The sequence below is a fragment of the Natator depressus genome, chromosome 3 (genome assembly GCF_965152275.1).
Source record: "Natator depressus isolate rNatDep1 chromosome 3, rNatDep2.hap1, whole genome shotgun sequence".
NCBI lineage: Eukaryota > Metazoa > Chordata > Testudines > Cheloniidae > Natator > Natator depressus.
Genome location: NC_134236.1, coordinates 159,209,244 through 159,226,350, shown reverse-complemented (window position 1 = coordinate 159,226,350; position 17,107 = coordinate 159,209,244). Strand labels below are relative to the sequence as shown.

The 17,107-nt window shown below is 46.1% G+C and overlaps 1 protein-coding gene across 4 annotated transcripts in view; it reads left to right on the top strand.

Moving 5' to 3' along the window:
* Positions 1-14,367: 14,367 nt before the first annotated feature.
* Positions 14,368-17,107, top strand: part of EPHX1 (epoxide hydrolase 1) — a 46,691-nt gene continuing 43,951 nt past the window's right edge. The window contains exons 1-2 of one of the 4 annotated variants that reach the window (XM_074949175.1): positions 14,368-14,681; positions 16,090-16,138. The gene's annotated coding sequence lies outside the window, so the exon portion shown is untranslated. Of the gene's footprint in view, positions 14,682-16,089; positions 16,170-17,107 lie in introns of all 4 variants that reach the window. The other 3 variants (XM_074949174.1, XM_074949178.1, XM_074949176.1) reach the window with 3 other exon arrangements.

Here is a 17,107-nt window from a genome sequence, read left to right as displayed (position 1 = left end):
GTGTACATATTTCTGAAGTAAAGCAAGCGTAATACTCTTACAAAACTAAGGATAGTGGCATATAAAATGTAAAACTCCTAAATCTGGACAAAAACTGACCTATACCTGCCACCATAATGCTGAGGATTTTTTTAATAGGTACTTCAAATGATCTTAAAGTTTACAAGTATTAGAACAACATAGTGTTTTTAGAGTAGTTTGTGTTAAACCTACTGCACCTTTCTTAAGCATTCTTGTGCACTAAAGCACAAGGCTATCCTCTCCTAGAGCAGCAGTTCTCAAACTGTGGGTCGGGACCCCAAAATGGGTCATGATCCTGTTTCAATGGGGTCGCCAGGGCTGGCATTAGCCTTCCTGGGGCTGAGGCATAAGCTTAAATCCAAGCCCCGCCGCCCAGGGCCGAAGCTCGAGGGCTTCAGGTTGTAGGCCCCCTGCCTGGGACTGAAGCCCTTGAGGTTCAGCTTTGATACCACACCCCACCCCTGCCCAGGGCAGTGGGGCTTTGGCTCCCCCCCCTCTTCCCCCGCCCCCTGGGTCAGCGAGGCTTCGGTGGGCTTAGGCTTTCGTCCCCCCTCCTGGGGTCATGTAGTAATTTTTGTTGTCAGAAGGGGGTCATGGTACAATGAAGTTTGAGAAGCCCTGTCCTATAGGGTGGTTTGCATACAGGAAAAGCCTACAGTACAGAACTAAGGACAGATTTAAATATGCTCTCTGCAAGCAAAATGGATACAGGGGACAAATGAAGTAGGCTAATAGTTTTCTCCAGATATTGTTCCTGGAAGCCGTTATGTAGACAGGCAACATGTCAGAAGGTGTATTCTCAATCTGCCTTTCAGTACTAAATTTAACAGTAGTGTTCTACTGTGGACATGATCATTAGGATGGAGTTTTACTGTAAGCTTAAGATCCCACTGTTTCTTATAAATATGATCTTCTTTAAAGTTAGACTAAATTAGAAATGCATTTAGTCCTTGGGAGAAAAGTCCAGAGCATAATAGTCAATTTGGCAAACTAGCCATGAAATGCCACTAACATCGCAATCTGCTATCCCCCTGGTTCATTTGACTTGTGGAGACTTCCAGCAAGGGTACATACTACAGAGATGTTGGTAACAAGGCTTTTTACTGTTCATAGATTTCAGTCAGTGAGTTGATCTGTGTCCTACTGCCAGTCACCTGTGTCATCCAACTTTTGTGGTCCATATTTTTCATTAAGCTGTGTTGGCCATATAGCATAGATCTTCATGGAGATTTTAATTGGACTCCCACACGGAGTCCAGTCTGTCCTTTGTTTTAGTGTTGTAATTCTCTTGATTGGTTTTTTTTTTTTTTCATTAGACTATCTTCTCTTGATCCTCAAAGGAAGAGGTGAAACCCTTACTCCCACTGGTTTGGGATGTGTCTGTTCTTATGTGAAGCTATGTCCTTTCTATTTTCCTGTGGAAGTTCAAACCCTAGCTGGTGTGTATATCCATCAGCAATTTTTGTAAAAGTAAGACCCTTGAATGCAGGAAGGTACTTAACTGAGCTAGAAAAGTGGGAGTTTGGTCACAAATTTAATTTTATTCTTTTAAAGCTTCTAGTGGAAGAAGCCAAGTGCCTAAGTCACTTCTGCAAATGGAATTTAGCATTCTAGGGGCTTTAGGACCATTTTGAAAATGTTACTGCTGTTTTAAAAAAAAAAAGTCTTAGTAATTTACTCCATATTATATAAAAGCATGCAGAATACTCAACACATTTTAGTTTTAGTTGAGCAGGAAGGAGACAATCTCTTGGTTTCTGGGTGAGACACCTGGGAGCACTCTCAATTTTAAGTAGAGGATTTTCAAGATTCAGAGAGTCTGATCTTTATAGGAAGACTAAGTTGTCATAAGGTTCAGTTACTCCTACAATATGAAAAAATAAGAAGACCATCCTTATCAAGCAAAGTGACAACTGAGGTGAAGGAGAGATTTGCTTCAGTAAGGTCTGCAACACAACTGTGTTGTCTCGTAGTATTCCTTCCCTCCAGTTTTCTGGTCAGTTCTTCTATTTTGCTAAAGATTTTTACCTGTTTTTTTTAATGAGCCCATTGATTCTCATCTCAAGTCTTGTTTCTTTACAGAACTGCATTTCCTGTCTCAGCCCTTCTAAGTCTTTAAGAAGCAGTGGGTGACTTTAGAGGAAGAGAACTTAGCTAAGACCTCTGAACTCTTGTTTAGGTATTGTACTTTTGAAAATGCCTTATGTGAAGGAACCTTTTAAAAACTTTCTCTACCTTCATGGTGAAGCTATATCACTTTCCTCCTGATTAATCAAAGATGTGTCTTGTGCAGGAATGGTTAAGGTGTTTGTCATTCATGCTTTTTTGAGGCTGGTGGTATCCGTAGGGACACTTCCTTGGCATTGTCCAACAATCTTAAATCCCACTTCAAAAAACTTAAGTGCAATTGCTTATATACCAGTTTTTGCTCAAGCTATTGCTCAGGATCTAGCTGGAAAAAACACAGAAGCACCTGTAAATGGTAAAAAGTCTCTTCACCCTCAAACAAGTTCATGCTTGTCAGTTCAAAGAAACGATGTTATGTGACTCATTCAAACAACAAAATTGTTTAAGAACTTTATAAAAAAAAAAAAGCCTTAAAATATTCAAGTGTTGGCAGGTCTAATATACAGGTAGTGCTAGGACTAGATTCTTCTTTGAGTGGTGGTCCTTGTGTACTCCCACATGGATATGCATGTGGCTGAGCCCAGGATTTTACAAGTAGTGTCTGTTGGCCTCCATACCTTTCCTCATGCTCCAAAACAAGGGCATAAAGGGTGGCGTGGGCTAAGCCCTCTCCAGTTCCTTCTTACTGTGGCATAATCCGAGTCAGAATCTTTGTTGTCCTGAGATCCTTTCTACTGTATCATTGCTCTAAATATACTGGCTGGGAGCGGCAAACCGTGGCCACTGGGAGCTGCGGGGGGCCGTGCCTGCAGACGATCAACATAAACAAAATGTCTCGTGGTCCGCCAGCAGATTACCCTGATGGCCATGTGCCAAAGGTTGCCGACCCCAGTGTATAATTTCATTTTTATAGTATATTCTAGGATAGTGTAGTTAGTTTCTCCCTTTCCTGGAGAATTTTTCTGCTTCAGAAGTCTGGGATTATTCCCAGGGTCCTAGCATTCCAAAACTACTTTTCTGCAAGCAACAACCATCAATGCTGTCTCTGCTGCTTGGGTGAGGTTCACATCTGCAGCAACTGCATTTCTTTTCTGCCCAGAACTTGAGGGTCAGTAACTAAAACTTAAAAAATATCTGGTGGAGAAGGTAGCGAGACCCCAATCCAGGTCTGGCTTGGGAACCTCCTCCCCTGACCTGTACATCAGTCTCAGGAAGCAGGCTGCTCCTCTCCAAGCATGACTTCAGGAACAGAAGCTAAAACTGCCAAGACTAAGGAGAAGGCTTCACATTAGAGTAAGGGGCACTTTCATAGATACAAGGAAAAGTCATCTTTGTCAAAAACTGTCCTGAAGAGAGAGGATCCCTCCCTGATTCTGGCAAAGTTGTGAGAGACTGTGCACAGGTGCTGTAAGATGATAAAAATTAGAGTTATCTTAAGTTTGGTTAAGAAAAAAATTTCACTTTACAGTTCATGGCCAGTAGAAAGATGGCTCCAATCAGCAAGTAAATGAAGGCCATGAGAATAGTAAGTAGTGTTACTTTAATGGGGGAAGGATATACAGTTCCTAAAATAAAAGCTACAGTAACATGATAAACACAAATTGTCTCAAAAGAAAGAAACCCAAATCATCCCACTGTTCTGCTAGTAAGCAAGGCTGGGAAGGGGCAGGAAAAAAAGAGGCGGCCTTGGAAAAAGGAAAGAAGCACAGATAAACTGCTTCAAACTAGGTTTTTGCTAAAGCTAGTTAGCTGAAGGGTATAAAGAGAGCCATGAATCCAAAGGTTTTGTCAGACCCTACCTGATTGTGCTGGAGCATGCCAGAATGAGATGGGCGTCCCTAGGTCTGGCCTATTTGTAAGTCTACGGATCACCTGCTTATAAATATTATTACTGTATTGGATGTAGTGACTGCTTATTTTTAGGATGTTATACATGTTTAGAGCAACTGCATAAAGTACCATTTGTCCTTCAGATTTAATTAAGGAATTAATGGTTAAATTGGTGTTTTGGTAAGTTCCCATAACATTAACAATATTTGAAATTATTAATAATTCCAATAGACACTAAGGACTACGACTAAAGTAAATCTCTGCAGGAAATGGTGTTGAGCACGCTCTGATAGCAAAGACTCAGGTTAAATAGCTTGCGGTGCTCTTATCCACTTCTAGAGCCGATGTACCCGTATCAGCATGGTCCCATGTGGCTCCAACTTCCAGTGTGACTGGGGAAGCTCCAGTTCAGATGGTTTCTGCAGGTGGACCTTCCTCATACTCCAGCGTGGTCTGAGAGCTTTGATCTGACCTGGTCACATTCACCCCTCCTATCAGGATCTTCTTTATTCCAGGACATAGTCTCTTCCCCTAGTGTAACTATCCTGATGATTCAGAGTTGTTCTCCCTACCCACCTGTCAGTCTCAAGGCACAGCCATTGGTACCATCAGTTCTGCTGGTAGTCCAGGGTCTAGCCTCTTCTTCTGATGAGTTGGACGCTCCGCAGGAGTTTCTGCGGCTCTGAGGAGAGATGGCCTGGACAGAAGCCATAGAAGATCAGGGTTCCGGCCTCTGCCCAGACACAGTTGGCCATGAGACAGGTGGTAACCTATGCCCTGGGGGGGTCCTCCGCTGACAATACTGGAGACCATGGGAGCCCCACCCTAGACACCCAGGATCGATGCATGAGTCCCGTTATCACCTAGCCATCTATAACTTGCTCCATGGGAGTATTTGGAGGAAGGTGAGCCAGTTCCAATGGTTCCAGGAACAATGTCGTCATCTTCACCGGCTGAGACGGTTTTTTCATCTTCTCTGTCTCCACCAGATGATTTTAAACAATATCAATAGCTCATTCACAGGATAGTGGCAGAACTAGAGAGTCAGTTTAAGGAAGTCCAGGAGCCTCAGCACAGAGTACTGGACATTCAGCAACCTTCTGATCTCAGTCGAATGTCCCCCTCACCCCACTGAGGCCATTATGGACACAGAAAAGATGGTTTGGCACATTCTTGCTACTACTACCCCTAAGACTACTTAGGTGGACTACTACCCCTAAGGGTATGTCTACACTACAAAATTAGATCGAATTTATAGAAGTCGATTTTTTTAGAAATCGATTTTATGCAGTTGATTTGTGTGTGTCCCCCCAATTAAGACTATTAAGTTGGCGGAGTGCATCCACAGTACCAAGGCTAGCGTTGACTTCCAGGGCATTGCATTGTGGGTAGGTTTCCCACAGTCTCTGCCGCCCATTGGAATTCTGGTTTGAGATCCCAATGCCTTATGGGGTAAAAATATTGTCTTGGGTGGTTCTGGGTACATCATCAGGCCCCCCTCTCCCCCATGAAAGCAACGGCAGACAATCGTTTCACGTCTTTTTTCCTGGGTTACCCATGTAGACGCCATACCATGGCAAGCATGAAGCCCGCTCAGCTCACTGTCACCATACGTGTCCTGGGTGCTGGCAGACACGGTACTGCATTGCTACACAACAGCAGCTCATTGCGTTGTGGCAGCAGACGGTGCAGTACAACTGATAACCATTGTCGTCTCCTGGGTGCTCTTGGCCGACTTTGGTGAGGTCGGTCGGGGGCGCCTGGGCAGACATGGGTGCTCCTGTCAGACCTCGGTGAGGTCTATCGGGGTGCCTGGACATAAATGGGAGTGACTCCAGGTCATTCTCTTAAGTTTCGTCTCATGGAGATTCAGTCTGCCTGGAAACCATGATGGCTACAGTCGTACTACACCGTCTGCTGGCGAGCACCCAGGAGACGACGACGGCTAGCAGTCATACTGCAGCATCTGCTGCCAGCTTACCCCTTGCTCCCCCCTCCCTCCGTCCCTCCCTCTATGAAAGCAACGGCCGACAATAGTTTTGTGCCTTTTTCCATACGGGCGCCATATTGCTGTCAGCATAGTCATCCACCTGCTGCTTCCGCTGCCACTCTGCTCTCCTGCAGATGCCATACCACAGCAAGCATGGAGCCCGCTTAGATCACAGTGGCAGTTATGAGCGTTGTAAACATCATGCGTGTTATCCAGCGGTATATACAGAACCAGAACCCGCAAAAGCAGGTGAGGAGGTGACGGCAGCGCGGTGACGAGAGTGATGAGAACATGGACACAGACTTCTCTCAATGTACAGGCCCTGACAATTTGGACATCATGGTGGTAACAGGGCAGGTTCATGCCGTTGAACATGGATTCTGGGCTCGGGAAACAAACACAAACTGGTGGGACCGCATAGTGTTGCTGTGATCTAAGTAGCCAACGCAGTCGCTGAACTGCTGCTATCAAGGGTAGTGACTCTGGGAAATGTGCAGGTTATAGTGGATGGTTTTGCTGCAATAGGATTCCCTAACTGTGGTGGGCGATAGACGGAATGCATATCCCTATCTTGGGACCGGACCACCAAGGCAGCCAGTACATAAACCGCAAGGGGTACTTCTCAATGTTGCTGCAAGCACTGGTGGATCACAAGGGACGTTTCACCAACATCGTGGGATGGCTGGGAAAGGTACATGATGCTCGCATCTTCAGGAACTCTGGTCTGTTTCAACAGCTGCAGCAAGGGACTTTCTTCCCAGACCAGAAAATAACCGTTGGGGATGTTGAAATACCTCTAGTTGGGGACCCAGCCTACCTCTTGCTCCCATGGCTCATGAAGCCATATACAGGCAGCCTGGACAGTAGTCAGGAGCTGTTCAACTATAGGCTGAGCAAGTGCAGAATGGTGGTAAAGTGTGCATTTGGACGTTTGAAAGCACGCTGGCACAGTTTACTGACTCAGTTAGACCTCAGCAAAAACAATATTCCCATTTTGACAGGATTCAGAGTAGCAGCCATGTTAGTCTGTATCTGCAAAAAGAAAGGGAGTACTTGTGGCACCTTAGAGACTAACAAATTTATTTGAGCGTAAGCTTTTGTGATTCCCAACGTTATTACTGCTTGCTGTGCGCTCCACAATATCTGTGAGAGTAAGGGGGAGATGTTTATGGCGGGGTGGGAGGTTGAGGCAAATCGCCTGGCCGCTGATTACGCGCAGCCAGACACCAGGGTGGTTAGAAGAGTACAGGAGGGCGCGGTGCGCATCAGAGAAGCTTTGAAAACCAGTTTTATGACTGGCCAGGTGTGAAAGGTCTGTTTGTTTCTCCTTGATGAAAACCCACCCCCCTGGTTCACACTACTTCCCTGTAAGCCAACTGCCCTTCAATCACCGCTTGCAAAGGCAATAAAGTCATTGTTGTTTCAAAATCATGCATTCTTTATTAATTCTTCACACAAATAGGGGGATAACTGCCAAGGTAGCCCGGGAGGGAAGCGTGGGGTGGGGGAGGAGGGAAGGACAAGGCAACACTGCACTTCAAAACTTATTGAATACCAGCTTTCTGTTGCTTGGGCAGTCCTTGGCGTGGAGTGCTTGGGTGCCTGGAGGCACCCCCCGCCCCTCTGCATTCTTGGGCGTCTGGGTGAGGAGGCTATGGAACTTGGGGAGGAGGGTGGTTAGTTACACAGGGGCTGTAGCAGCGGTCTGTGCTCCTGCCTTTTCTGCAGCTTAACTGTACACCAGAGCATATCAGTTTGATCCTCCCGTAGCCTCAGCATTGCCTCCTGCCTTCTGTCAGCAAGAGGATGCCACCTATCATCTTCAACCCGCCACCTGTCCTCATGTTCATATTGTGCTTTCCTGGACTCTGACATTGCTTACCTCCACACATTCTGCTGGGATCTTTCAGTGTGGGAGGACTGCATGAGCTCAGAACACTGCATTGTGAGTGTGTTTGGTTTTTTTCACCTTTTAATTTTCGCTAGCCTCTGGGATGGAGATGATAGGGGGTGCGTTGAAATATTTTCAGCTGGAGGGGGGGAAGGGAGAGTACTCGGCCTTTTGGCTAAGAACGGGGTAAAGCCTTCGAACTGACCAGCAAATGGGATGCCAGCAACCACTTCCTCGCCGGGGGCGGCTTCACCCGTTTCACCGACTGGCAGTTCATCCACCGAGCCCGGCTCAACTGCGTCTCACTCAACGGAGCCGTCCACCACGGGAACCGAGACAAGCGTTGCAGGAAGTGCGGCTACTCCAACGAGACCCTGCCCCATGTCCTGTGCAGCTGCAAGCCCCACTCCAGAGCCTAGCAGCTGCACCACAACGCCATCCAGAACCGCCTAGTGAAAGCCATCACACCGCGCCTGGGGGAGGTCGCCGTGAACTGCGCCATCCCTGGTACTGACAGCCAGTTGCAACCTGACGTGGTAGTCACCGACGAGGCCCAGAAAAAGATCATCCTCGTTGATGTCATGGTCTCCTTTGAGAACAAGACCCCGGCCTTCCGTGAATCCTGAGCTCATAAGCTGGAAAAACATGCCCCCCTGGCCAACACCCTGAGAGCGAAGGGCTTTGAGGTGCAGATGGATGCCCTGATGGTCGGAGCCCTGGGCACTTGGGACCCCTGCAATGAGCGTGTGCTGTGGACCTGTGGGATTGGTCGACGCTACTCACAGCTCATGTGGCGCCTCATGGTCTCGGACACCTTCCGATGGTCCAGGGACATCTACATCGAACACATCACCGGCCACCGAGAGTACCAGGAGGTGTGAGCCGGTACGACCTCGTGCATCAACTATGGGAAAGGGACTGAGAGACTTTTTTTCCATTGGACCATATGAACTGGAACCATAAACTCACTGAACATTAAATCCCACCAAATGAGGGTAGATCCATCCTCATCATTGTATCCGCTCATTATATTCCACACCTGAATATAGCCGTTATATGGACAACATACTCCCATATCTCAATGTCTGTACTTTGACCGGTTAAACTTTTTACCCCCAATCAGGGAGATTGCAGATTATGTATTCCTTACGCCACCTGTTCCTAAACCGAATTTCGCACCCCTTGATAATCTGTACCTTTTTCCCTGATAACCAGAAACTTCTATGCTTGAACTCTGTACCGTTTTCTTTTTACTTCAACATTATCTTAATAAAATTATTAAATTTGGTCTTTTGGCCTCGAGATGAAAACCTTGTCTGTGTCTCTTGGACTGTGAAGTAAAAATATTATCTAAGTTAAAAAGTCCCATTTTAGAGAACAATGGGTAGACTCTTTCACGGTGAACCTTGCTGTTAACATTACATAGCACATGTGCTTTCGGTACAAGGTCACATTTTGCCTCTTATGGTGAGGGTCTGTCAGTTTGGTGTAAGAGATAACACCCACGCAGGGCCGGGCAACAGAATTCGGCTTTCAGGCAGCCATGGTAAGCCACAGTCTTTTGGCTTCTTTAACCTTCATAACATGTGGGAATGGTTTCAAACAGCAGCACCCTCATTTCCCATACCAAGCAGCCGTTGGGTTGGCCATTTAAAATGGGTTGGCAATTTAAAAGAAGGTACTTCAGTTTTTGGGTTAATGTGCAGCACAAACCCAACTAAACCCCCCCCCCCCACGCACCCAATTCTCTGGGATGATCGCTTCACCCCTCCCTGCATTGCGTGGATAACAGCGGGGAATATTTCTTTTCAGCCACAGCCACATAGCCCAGCAGGAACAGCCACCTCTGAATGTCCCCTTAATAAAATTACCCTATTTCAACCAGGTGACCATGAGGGGTGACCATCCAGGAGAGATTTACGGAGATGTCCCTGGAGGATTTCCGCTCCATCCCCAGACATGTTAACAGACTTTTCCAGTAGCTGTACTGGCCACGAATGCATCTCAAGTCTTCAGGGCAAATTAATCATTAAACACGCTTGCTTTTAAACTATGTATTATATTCACAAAGGTACACTCCCCAGAGGTCCCTTCTCCACCTGGCGGATCCGGGAGCCTGCTTTGGGTGGGTTCAGGGGGTACTGGCTCCAGGTCCAGGGTGAGAAACAGTTCCTGGCTCTCAGGGAAAACGGTTTCTCTGCTTGCTTGCTGTGCGCTATCTTCAACCTCCTCCTCTTCCTCGTCCCCAAAATGCACATCCCTGTTGCGTGATAGTCCATTGACGGAGTCAAAGCACAGGGGTGGGGTAGTGGTGGCTGCATTCCCTAAAATGGCATGCAGCTCATCATAGAGGCAGCATGTCTGGGGCTTTGACCCCAAGCGGCCGTTTGCCTCTGTTTTTTTGGTAGGCTTGCCTGAGCTGCTTAAGTTTCACGCAGCACTGTTGCAGGACCCTGTTCTAGCCTCTGTCCTTCATGCCCTTGGAGATTTTTTCAAATGTTTGGGCATTTTGTCTTTTGGAATGGAGTTCTGATGGCACGGATTTGTCTCCCTATACAGCGATCAGATCCCGTACCTCCCATTTAGTCCACGCTGGAGCTCTTTTGCGATTCTGGGACTCCATGATGGTCACCTCTGCTGATGAGATCTGCACTCACCTGCATCCCCCTACCCCACACCCACTGGAAGGGGTGAGGGCTCATTCCATCAGAGGGCAAGCAGCCCCTGCTATGTCTCTGAGAGACCTTCCCCTACTAGAGAGATGTAGGGGAGCTACTTGGAGCTCTTTCCATATCTTCACCAGACATTATGCTCTGGTCCAGGTTTCCACTGCACATACACCTGTTTGGGACAGCAGTATAACAGTCAGCTATCACTTCTGCGTCCTCGCACCCACCTCCTGTTTGATTGCTGTTTATTAATCTCCCACATGTGGAATACACAGAGGGACTATCACTTGAAAAAGAAATGGGAGGTTACTTCCCTGTAACTGGAGGTTCTTTGAGATGTGGGGTCCCTATCTGTATTCCACTACCTGCCGTCCATCCCCTCTGCTGCAGATTTAGACTTCAGTAAGAATAGGAACTGGAAAATCGTCGGCCCACACCAACCTTTATGCCCTTGCTTTGGAGCATGAGAAAAAGTTATGGTGTATGTGCAGGCCAACAGACACTGCTTGTGAAAAAAATTCCAGACTCAATTGCATGGTGCGCATGCATACCCACATGTGGAGTACAGATAGGGACCACACATCTCAAAGAATCTCCAGTTACACATAAATAACCTCCATTATTTCTGTTGCTGGAGGCACCAGAGAAAATATCTGCCTCTTCCATGTCTCTCACTTGTACAATAAACTCTCTCTCCACCCTAATGTTGTTCTGCCTTTAGTGAATATCTGTTCTCTGCATTAGTGTGGTCCGGGGGGGGGGGGACTTGTTCTCCTGGGAAGGCTGCATTATTTTCCCAATAAGGAGAATACCATGAGTTTTAAAAAGTGGAGTAGTTATTTAGCAGAATAACCAACATCAAGAGTTCACCATCCCTTGTTTATTATATACACTTCATAGCTCTCATCCCTGTGGTATTTAATGTCTTGCATTGTAATGGCATTGTTGATGTTCAAATGTGGATTTAAATTAGATTATCTGAAGTTAGTCTGGTGGGAGTGAAGCCAAAAATAAAGTGTAATCACTAAATGTTTCTAGGGTTTGTTACTATGATACAAGTACAGACCCCACTGTTGCAGACATAACCATAGTCTTTGCCAGAAAAAGGATTATTTTAATTTTGTGTGCCAAAATTCATTTGTTGCTTGAGCAGCATGATGATAATACATTTGCTTTTTCCCACTGTAAAAGTGTCTTGGAACTATTAAAGAAAGGTCAACTGAAAAGGCACTGAGACATGCATCTAACAGAGAGACCTGGTTTCTTATATCCATATTTTTTGCCTCTAACAGAGATTGGATTTGTGCCCAGAAGTTGTGAATTTGGGATATAGCCATGATATTTGGGCACAAATTCCTCCCTTACTGCATTTTCTCTATTATAAACCTGAAACAGCTATGTTCATTTTTATTCTGTACTGTTGTATTTATAAAAGATAACTAGTATTTTCTATTGAAATTCAAGGCAGCCTTGAAGATGCTGTGCATTGTACGTATTACATCTGCCTGACACCTTTGATCTTGTGCTCATGTTTCCTTTTTTGAGCTGATGCTATGGTATTTTGTTCACTAGAATTTAAACAATAGTAGTAGTGACAAGTGTCTCCCTCGGGCGTGTTATCTTTTGAAGATCTAGGGCACAGTGAGTACATCTTGTGTCTAAGAGGAGCCTACAGTCAGAAGGGGACTTGTTTGTAAAGCACTGCCTACGCAAGGAGCAAGATTCCCCAGATCAGTGTGGGATGGATTTTTTTTCTTGAAGATTACTATATCGATACAAACACTGCACAGATAGTAGTTTGGCTAATATAGGCCGGGGGGCAGGGAGAGGGAAGAATTCCCTCCCCACGCTGGTTAGGGAAAACATTACCTCACCCACTTTGTTTCTCTAATATCCTGGGACTGATATGGCTACAACAGCACGGCATGCACCAAGGTTTACCAATGGCATCTCTACAGCTATCATTACAACCTTGGATCGCATAGAGCCAGGGTTTGTGGAAAGGAAACTCATTCTTCCTGACTTTAACAAGAGCAGTCTGAAAGTTCTTCAAGGAACTGAACATTGAAAACATATATATTCAAAATCGTCGCTGGAGACTTGTTAGAATCCTGCAATCCATTTTTGTCTGCCCTGAGTTCCCTCCTCTTTGATGCTTTTACATGCTACATTTGCTGATTAATCTATAAATTGCTTCTCACTATGATTAGATATTGGCAGGTCTATAGCCATTTCTATCACAGACATCTGGTTTTAGTTTTATAAACCACTCTCACAATTCCCACAAGATAAAAGCAACTCTCTAACCATGTTTATAATTCCATTTCATCAGTGAATTTTTTTCTTCTTCTCTGGTTCATCAGAATCCTATGTGCTTTCACAGACAGCCCAGTTAAAGTCTCTGCTGTGGCCATATCCTCTTTCTCTGGATCTATCTCGTGTTATCACCACTCCCTGCTTAAAGTCCGTTTTTCTGACATGTAGCATCTTTTCCAGGGAGGCTGGTGTGTTTTACTACATAATCCACACAGTTTTCCCTCCTTTGTTTCCTGTCCCCAAAGTCTTCCATTGTAGTTGCTCATGTTTTCTGCTTTCTTTTGTTAGCTTTTATTCCACTGACATTTGCATGGTCATATTTCCTAGTGAACTGCATGCGCCTTCACTTTTGTGCACATTTCTTCTGTTCTAGAATTAGGTCTGATGTTATCTACCTCATCTCTCGTGATGTATGAGAATTTACTCTGTACTCATTGCTCTTAAATGTCTATCTGTAAATAGACATGTTAAAGTATTAATATAACAGCCCTAATAATAGCACAACATTGAGACACTGTAGGGCATAAAAAACCTGTAGTTTTCTAAAGTACATTTGTTCAGAACAGTGTTTCTCAACCATTTTATGTGGGCAACATGGGCGATGAGTTGCATAGGCTAGGGGAGCGTCTGCCTCCCCAAACAGCCAGGCATGACCTCACCCCCTGCTGTGACCACTCCCTGCATGTGGCTCCAGTCCTCCAGCTCCAGCCCCCCCAGTGCCCTGGGCAGTGGGGGCTGAAACATGCAAATTAGCTTCGCAGGGTCTCAGGCAATTGCCCTGCTTCCTACTCCCTAATGCGAGCCCTGTTTGTAACCCCCCTAAACCTGTCCCTTGGCCCCTAGGTTGAGAAACACTGCTTTATAAGTTCTTACATCACTTTACAAACAATGTGCTAAACCTTACAACACCCCATTCTACAGATGGAGAAACTGAGCCACAGCAAGGTAAAGTGACTTATCCAAGGCCACACAATGACAGCATTTACTGCTGTGGTCCTGATTCCAAGACCTCTCAACTTGAGTTCATGCTTCTTTTTGAACTCATGTCTCAGGATACTTCCTTAACCCAACAGACCTACAGCAACAGACTGATCAAGTCCCTGCTCTGCCACAAGCTTCCTGTGTCCTTATCAAGTCAGTCAGCAGCTCTCTATGCCTTTGCCAGCTGTGACATGGGAATAGTAATACTTACCCTTCCTCAGTGCTGGGAGGATGAATGCACTGCTGTGAAGAGCTTTAAGCTCTGCTGTTGAAAAGCCCTAGGTAAGAACCGGGCGCTATTGCAATGAGGGCTGGAGTCCCTGTTTTCGGGCCCAGGCCTGACCAGCAATCCCACTGGAGAAAACAAACTGCTCTTCCCTGGAGCCTTGCAGGGGCTTGTTTTGGTCTTGGCGTTGTTGTTATTTACATTTCTAAGGGGTCTGTCCTTGCAGCATGTGGGGGCTCACTCCCCTCCACTCACACCCCCCCCCCGGGCACTGGGAGCTTCTCTCCCACGCGCCGTGTCCCCCCTCCCATCACTCCGGGTCCGACTCCCGCGAGGCACGGCAGGCCCAGGATGGGCGGGCTCTGCTCCCAGGGGCAGGTGCTATGGCGGGCACGGACCCCAGCGGGGCCTCCACTCCCAGCCTGTCGGCGGGGGGCGGGGCCGGGCCGCTGAGGCGGGGAAGCCGGTTCTCCTCGCCCCGTCAGGGTGACTGCTCTGGGTGCCCCGACTCCCCCCGCCTCCGGGGCACATGACCCGCCCTCTCCTCTCCCCGGCGGAGCGGCGCACAGCTCGCAGGCCCAGGCCCGCGCGACGGAGGCAGGAGCGGATCCGCCCCCGCCAGGCCCGCAGGTACCTGCAGCCTCTGGGGTCGCTTTAGCGGGAGGTCGATTCCCGCCGCGAGGCTCCTGCCCCTGCTGGCACGAGGACGGCGAGCCCTTAGCCCCGGCGCGCTGAGCGGGGGTGTCCTGCCTCGCCCCCGCGGGAGAGAGCTGCCGGCCCAGCGCTCCGACCCGGGGCGAGCTCGCCTGCCCTGCGCCGCCCGGCGGTGCGGCCCCGCGGCGGGAGGGGTGTGGGCCGGGGCTGGGACCTGCTGCCGCGCTCGGCTGGGAATCTGGGCACACGAGCGCTCTGACTTCAGCCTGCGGCGCGTCTCGAAGTGCCCTGTGGGTGGTTATTGCGGGGGGGGGGGTTAGGAGATAAAAAATACTGTAATACCATTAAAATAAAAACATGACTCTTCAAAGCTGTTACCAGTAACTCTGTCTTACGGGGGTGTGAGTGTCAGTGTCCGTTTCGTGTTAAAACGAGCAAAATCAAAAATGGCGAGTCAAAAATGAAACGGGATTTTTTCCCCCCAAAATTGTATTGATTTCTACATATTTTTTAAAAAAACATTTGGAATAGGACTTTTAAAATGTAGAAATGTCCCATTTCGATGTTTTTGGAACAAAAACCAGTTTTGATGTTTTTGTTTAGAAATGACACTTTGTTTAGAAATTTACTTTATGTAAAAATTACAAAAGGTTGAAGCTGAAACAACATGTCAGATTTGTCAGAACGAAATGTTTAGGCTGACATTAAAATATTGGCCTTTTAATTATGTGAAATTTTTTGAAACGTCGCCTTTTTGTCCTGATTCGTGATGGGTTTGAGTTTTTTTGAATTTTTTTGTGGGGTGAAAAATCTGTTTTCCAATGAGCTCTGAGCATAATGGTTATCAAGCTGCACTCTGCTCTTGCCACTTACAGTCATTAAAACAAATAGTTTTAAACATTTAATTTACTTCTTCCCTATTTCATCAGTTTGGACACTGAAAAAAGACGGATCGCTCTCACTTTTGTTTATTCTATTTTCTAGTCAACAGCACTTTCATGTTTTTATGCATTTAGCACAACATTCAATGTTTTGGTTGTGAATACTGCAGAGGAATGCGTTAAACTGTTTAAACTGAAGACTGATATCTAGAGAAAGATCTGATGATGATGTTTATGTTAGTCTCAAGTTTTGTAAACATTTACTTTTTTCTTTTTTCTTTTTTTTTTTTTTACGAGTGACATCTTGTAATCGTACTCCCATTCATGGGCATTAAAGACCAGTTTTAGCTCTCAGATATATGCATGTGTGAGCAGCTTCATTGGAAACTTCGGGTTTAAGATTTGGTACTTCACTACCACTAGCCACCCTCCTCACAATTGAAAAACAAATGGTTTTCCAGATTTTCTTTTACTTTCTCTTCTGTTCTGTTTTTTGTTTTGAGGGTGACAAAGAAAAAGATCCGAGCTGAATCCAGTTTCTTCTAGCCCTTGGTGAGAATTACTTGAGCACACTGAGAGAGCAGTAAGTTGCAAAGTACAGTATTTTAATTGAGATTAATCCTATTTCTTTTGTGTATTGTGTGTAGATTAAGTTACAAAAGGGCCTTGCTTAGTATTACTGGAGGTTTGCCACTTGAATATGAGCCTCCCAAAAAGCTTGGTTAACTTTTTTCTTCACTACTTACTAGCCCTTTAGTAAGTGAGAGTGGAGTCTTAAGATTCTGTTGCTGTCTCTGTGCAGAAAAGGGATCTGGATCCAAACAGGAGAACAGAGAAATCAGAGCTTGGTAATGACTTTTAGCAGAATGGTTACCCTGAATTAGTTTTATTAGCGGTCCACAGCCCCAAGTTATCCAACACTAGGAATAGGAATCTAAAATATTTTAAAACATTTTTGTTATGTGTGATTTAATCCTCTTTAGCCTAGGATGAAGAACCTCCCAGAAAAGTTCACCCTAGGTATGAAGGAAAAGCATTGTTTTCAGCCTTGATTTGAATTATAAATTAATTATATAGAGAGGGAAGGACCAGATGTGGTGGTTTCTTGTTCCACCTCCAGCCCCCACTACAGTGCTAAACTTTTGCTACTACACTAGTCCCACTATCTCCATTCCTCCCCCCCCCCCCCGCCCCGCAAAAAAGTCAAAATAGAGGGTGTGCAGTTTAAGTCAAGCTAGGCGGCCTTAAGATTTGCTTGCCATTTGGGGGGAGGGGTGCACTTTTTTTCAATTGCCAGTGAAGATGATGATAATGTAAATGGTTGAGGTAGAGATTGTTTGAGGCTATGTCTAAGCTACATAGTTAAGTCGACATAAATTACACCAATGGTCATAACCTGCTATAATGACATCGCTTGTGCATGTTGACACAACACTCATTGTGTTGGCAGAGCTCATCCACAGTTTGTGCTCTAGCACTGACAGAGAGAGCAGTGCACTGTTGGTAGCTATCCCACTGTGC